The sequence below is a fragment of the Lupinus angustifolius genome, chromosome LG05 (assembly GCF_001865875.1).
Source record: "Lupinus angustifolius cultivar Tanjil chromosome LG05, LupAngTanjil_v1.0, whole genome shotgun sequence".
Lineage (NCBI taxonomy): Eukaryota > Viridiplantae > Streptophyta > Magnoliopsida > Fabales > Fabaceae > Lupinus > Lupinus angustifolius.
This window is the reverse complement of record NC_032013.1, coordinates 15,240,435-15,247,553: the sequence shown is the minus strand read 5'-3', so window position 1 is coordinate 15,247,553 and position 7,119 is coordinate 15,240,435.

Sequence of the window (7,119 nt, the reverse complement as noted above, 5' to 3'; positions counted from 1 at the left end):
TAATTTTCTTAAGGCATAATCAATGTCCATTCATCCAAAATGAAGGAGAACTTTTTCCTTCCAGATCTTAAAATTGTCACCCCTGAGTTCAGGAACATCAACTTTCACATCAGAAAAACTAACATGTTGACTAACTGCAAATTAAAAAAAAAATGAACAACATGCTTAGTAAATTTGTTTTGAAGAAAATAACTACATAATGTTTTACCAATGTAAATCATGTTTCCAATGAATATAGAGACATAAAACTTGTTTGTGGGCTAAAGTTAAAATTCCATTATATTCACACAATGATGATAAAACTATCGAAGTATGTTCCATTTCCTAATACATGTGGGTTGATTAGGAAATATAATTTGATATTTTAACCTAATTAAATATACAAAAATTTAATAAGATATCTTGAGGGATGAATTTTATTAGACCATGTATAACTAATCACAATAATGTTTTATGTGACTAACACATGGAAAAACATTCAAGCTGTATGTTCAAAACAACAACAATAATGACTAGTGTGTTGACAAGCACTCCCGTGCCTGTCAACCCGCTTTCCTATTGTTTGTAATATGTAGAAAAATAATAATAACATTATTTTGGCAGGAACTTAAGAGAAAGTAAGCAAATTATTTAATACATACTTGACATTTCTAAATAATCTCAAAAAATGGTTGAAAGAGGAACGAGTGGAAATTGAATGAGAGGAGCAAATGTTGGTTGAATACGGAAGCCAACTTTTATTTGCATTCTCTATGTACCATCCACATTGTCTACAAAATAAAAAGCTGCCTTACATCCATGTTCTATATTCAAAATGTAAATTGCTTCTCATCCACGTTCTACTTGCAAAATGGAAAACTATCGTGAGAAAATAAAATGAATGTAATGTACATTTGAGATCATCCATGTATTATGTCATGTTCAAGTTAATCGACTTATCGATGTTTCCTTAAAAATGAAAACACTGCATCAATTATAGAAAACGAAGCACTAATCTATATTAAGAACTGCAGCAGTTATCAATGTTCCTTCAAAATGATAAGTGGGAATGAGAGAAGGATTTAAAAAACAGCTCTGACAATTTTAAAAAGAAGCACTAATCAACATTGAAATGATTATATTTTATTGAAATATAACATTACAATTTTAAAGGGTAAAATAGACAAAACATAAATTACACCAAAAGTAGTCATTTTATGTTTTCCCTTTATCTATTAGTATAGATAGTATTGATATACATAAACTTAAGAAATTATTATCAACCATTCAACACATAACAAAACAATTAAAAATATTCATAAACTAATATGACTTAAATTAATTATTTCGTTTTTAGGTCAATAATCTACGATCAAATACTTTATGAGATACACCGAAAAGACAATATTATTTGCCTTATAGATTTTTTATTACTCCAAAAGAAATTAAGAGAATTGATATAAGGTTTGGATTGCAGAGAAAAGAATACTAGCATTTTGGTGTAACATATGAAAAAAACATTGTCCTCCAACGAAGAACAAAAAAGAAAATTTTAAACAACGTCAATCAAAGTGATAAAATTTATAAACAAGACATAGGTAAATCAAATAGTGCCTCTGATACCAAATGTTAGAACTAGACATGATCTAAAAGAGTTTTAAACTATACGAACACATAAAAGCCGAAGCAATAGGATCTAGTTACCTCCTGCCATTGTTGCATTATCTAGCAAGTTTCAGACTCCGACTCTAGAGAGTGATTTCAAGGTTCTTCTAAGCTCTTGCTCTCACCCTTAGATAGTGTTGGTTGTCTGAATGTGTGAGTAAGGTTAAGGGCCCCAAAATATTTGAATTAATAATCATATAACCATCAATAAGCAATATTACAATTAATAGTAATTGATTGATTCCAGCAATTAAATGTACGTTATATTTGGTATGAAACCATTTTCTTAATGTACCATATTAATGAAGATTATTTCCATTGATATCATAATTAATATGAAAATAATGGAGATTATTTCCACTGATATCATAACTAATATGAAAATATTATTTCACATTCATTTATAACATCACTGGTTAAAATGAACGTTATTGTATTATTCATCTATAACAACGCTGGTTAAATGAGCGATGTTGATTTAATCAAATATAACAACTTTCCTTACAACAAGTGATATTTTATTAAAATAAGCGTTGTTGTATTTCATACCTACAACAACTTTCCCTACAATGAGCATTGTTGTATGTAATATATACAATAACGCTTGCCAGAGATCACCTATATTCCAACAGTACAGACACACATTTTTACCTGTCAATTATGTTTGTATTATTAATTAACGTCAATACAATACAAATTACAAACAAATAATGCCATGTCAATTATGTTTTGGCACACACAATAAGTACATAAAATTACACACAAATAATATATGCAAATTACAAAAACAATTATGCTATAATTATACAAAGACATACATCTACTTTTTCTTTTTCTTTGATTGTTTTTGGCTTGTAATATCCTTGTTTGGAGGAACATATTGATTCACCAAATGCCCCTCATCATGACCATCTCTTGTATATAAATCATTATCCGTAGTTGGTCCGCCCTTACGCGACTGTGATATCTCAAAAAAAGATCATCTTCAACATCAATATCATCACATTCTTGGTCATCAATATTATTGACGATTATGGTTTAGTCAAAAGAACGATGTACCATTTGATATTAACTAGGTCACTAACATAGAATACTTGTTGAGCATGTGATGCTAGAATAAATGACTCATCTTTATATCCTAACCTATTAAGATTTATCTTCATGAACCTTAACTCATCAACTCGAAAACCATTGTTGTTATCAACCCACATATAATATAAAATTTGCAATCGAAACATTATGTAATCTAATTCCCATATTTGTTCAATCCCCCAAAATATGACATATTCCTATATATTGGGTTTCTATCTTTGACACTTGCCATATGTAAACTTCGAACAATAGTAGTCACACCACTACTTTGCATTTTACTTTGATCATCTTTTTTTCCGTATAAAATGTGAAGCCATTAATTAGGTAACTAGTGTAGGATAAGACATGAATATTTGGACCATTGACTAACCATTTCAATCTTTCGGAAACCGAATGTGCATTTATATTCAACTCCTCAACAATGTGATTTTTTAGCCACTTTATGAATCACTGATTATGATCTTTAGAAATTCAATTTCCATTCTTACTTGTTTTAGAATTCCTAGATATCTCCTTGTGTCTTTCAACATATAGCTCAACCTCGTCGGCATTATGTAAAACATATAAGTGTGTTTGCTCAAATTCAGTTCTTTATATAGTCATTATATGATTCTCATTAATCTCATCACCAAATGTTCTTTCTACATACCAAGGCTTTGGAATACTTATGGAATCACCATCGGCAAGGTATCCGATAAAAAAATCAAGATCTTATTCAACAATATATCACTCAACAATACAACTCTCTGGTCTTGATCAGTTCTTCACATACCCTTTTAATGTCTTCATATAATACTCAAAAGGGTACATTCATCTCATATAGGAATGTCCATATAGTTATGTCTCTCGAATAACATGAATGCTTAGATGGACCATTATGTCAAAAAAGAAGGTGTGAAATACATCTCAAGCTCAAACAGTCAAAATAATTTGTCTTTGCAATGCAGGTAATTTCTCAGGGTCAATCACTTTGCTACAAATTGCATTGAGGAAGAAGAATAACTTAGTTATAGTTCCTCATACTTTTTCAAGTAGAATGGACTGTGTGTCGATAGGCAAGAAATGATCAATGAGTCATGACAATAATTAGAATTAAGACATTCTAACTTGAGGTCTTTCATTGATACGAGGTTCCGAATGTTGGAAGATTACCCCTCTAGAACTTTAACACTGTGAAGAAATTTACAAAATTCTATTTTGCTCCTTCCTCAACAAAGTATAAGCTACTGGAGGTAGATATGTACATTTTCCTTTCATTATCGGTCTCAATTCCTTTCTTATTCCCATACTAACCAAGTCCAATATTTCATTCAAGCCATCTTACGTCTTACGAGGGACATTGAGTAAGGTACCAAGGTGACTTTCAAATATATATTTTTTCAATATGCATAACATCGAGGAAACGTCTTACATATAATAAGCTCTAATATGGCAATTCAAAGAAGATTGACCATTTCTTCCACCCATTTGTGACCATTTCTTTTCAAAAAGGTTTAACAAAGTTATTATTCATACCCTTTAGAATTTGAAATAATTGGTCACCTGTCAACGACAAAGAAGCACAACCTTCTTCATTGTTTTTGTAAAATGTTTTTATCCATCATCGATAGTGATGATCTAAATGCAAAAATCTACAATGGCCAAGGAAGAGATTCTTCGTATACTGTTCCAACCTCATTGAATGAGTATTGTCTTCACATACAGGATATTGAAATGCCATTTTCTACTATATCCTGACAGATTACCATAGGCAGAGAAATCACTGATTGTGCCGAACAAAAAAGCCCTCAATTTGAATCTTTCATCCTTTTACGCATCATATACATCTATACATGTCTCCCAAATTTGTTTCATGTCTTAAATTAATGGATCCAAGTATATGCCTATGTCATTTCCGAGTTATTTAGGTCCAGAAATTAACATAGATAACATCACATATTTGCGCTTCATGCATATAGAAGGAGGTAGGTTGTATATCATGAACATCATTGACCATGTACTATGTGAGCTACTTTGAATACTATATGGTTAATTCCATCAGTTGATAAAGCAATGTGTAATTTTCTTGATTCTTGACCAAAACTAGGATAGTCATGATCAATTTTTCTCCTTTGAGGAGAATCTATAGGATGCCGAAGTCTGCCATCTTTAATCCTTTCATTAGCATCCATGTTAAATTCTTTACATCTTTCACATTACTGAACATACGCTTAAATCTTGACTGGATAGGAAAATACCATATAACCTTTTGGAAATTGAGTATTCCTTCTTATATCGTGATACATTACATTTATGATAAAACTTTAATGAAGCACACTCATTAAAAAATAAGATGCAATCATTTTCACAAGCATGTATCCTATTGTAGTCCATACCAATGGAACATAACATTTATTTAACATCATAGATTCGAGAAGAGAACACATTATCCCTTGGCAACATATTCTTCAAAAGTGCACGTAGGTATGTGAAACTCTTATCACTTTATCCCTTAACATATTTCAACCTATACAACCTTGACACCACTACTAATCTCATGAATTTAGCACAACCATCATATAATAGTTTCTCAGCATCACTTATCAACTATTGAAACATCTCATGACAATCTTGAAGATCCTCTTTCACCACATTTATCATTTCCTTGAAACGATCGCTTTCATATGCATTTGTGTTGTTTTCTTTCATATGCATCTCACAACAATCCTTAACATCTATTTTCTTACCATGCATTATCCAACATGTGTAACTCTGATGATACTGTGACACACTAAATGAACTTTAAACTCATTTGGAGTAACTCGATTGGAGTAACAACAATTTAAACAAAGACATACAATTCTATTAGGATTTTCAGCATTGATAATTGAAAACCTAACAAATGATTTAACTCCATCCTCATACTCATTCGTTAATCGATTGACACTCATTCATTTTCGATCAATACTTTCATCCATTTTAAATGAGTGTTGTATATTCAATGTTGATAAATTCAACATCACTTATTTAAATGAGCGTTGTTGAAGGTTATAATTCCTAATTCTACATAGTTAAGTACACATAACGCAACATCATCAGCACAACACCAACACACGGAAAATGCATTGAACAACATGAACATAAATGGTATTCAACACATACTTCACATAGAAGAACAATACATTGGATTAACATTGAACATATATTGAATTTATGTTAAACATATATTGAATTAACATTGAACATTACACCAAAACAGTATATGGAACATTGTAAGTACATATGCTATAGTATACATTGAACAGTACAAAATTTGACATGCTTTATAATATTCTATACCTATGTTACAATCTACATCTATGCTAAAATTATACATTGAATTCCATAAACTACTATCTAATAGTGAGTGCATAATTTGGCCAATTTTCTCTAAGCTGAGTGATTTGGTCATATGTGTATGACTCTACATCAAATTCAACTGATGTTGACCATTATTGAATGATCTCCTTGCATATAATAGCCCCAAACTTTCTCGTTGATTTGGTATGGAGTCTACAATTAAAATCAGATAAACATATAAGTACATATAAGTTTAACATTTACTTGACATATGAATACTACACATATATAATTGTTTGAGATGATTTGCGCCAATACCTTTACTTGAGTCCATTTGATGTTGTTCGATGTAGATTTAGAATGAATATGGGCTCTACAAATTTGCAGCCCCCTAAAAAACAAAAAAATGTACTTAATTACTAAACAAAGAAAGTGAAAATATACCTAAAATTAGAAAGTTTAAATGAGTTGCCGATGTACCTAATAAAAGTTTCCTTCATAATAGGGCACGTGTTTGGATCGTCATGTTTCAATGAATCAAAATAGTATATTCACTCTTCAATGTGATTGATGACAATCAAAAGCAAATTTTGCATAACAAAATATGTGTATACAGTTAGGAAATTTTAACACAAACATGCTAAATATAAATATATAAAAGACAATTAAATTATGTTTGTAAAAATACTCACCCGATATCAAAAGGTGCAAGGAATAAATTTGTAGCTTCTCTATTCTGGATAAGTATATCAGCTACAGGTTGTTCTGACTCCCCTCATTCTTCTTTCTCTCACTAGGTTTACTCATCACCGAACTGGCATAATGTGGGGACAAGAACATTATCTTTTTTTATCTTTCAAAACAAGATTGTCATGCAAGTACCTAACATATAATACAAATGTTAGTTAATTATAACACCAATGATTAAATGTAAAAGTGAGAGTTAAGAAAACAAAATTTACCTCATATATACACATATAACGGTTGCCCCTAACAAGGCATGTTCATATACTTCCTTCACTTCATTAAGGCTAATGAATTCTTGGGAGTTATACCTAAAGACTT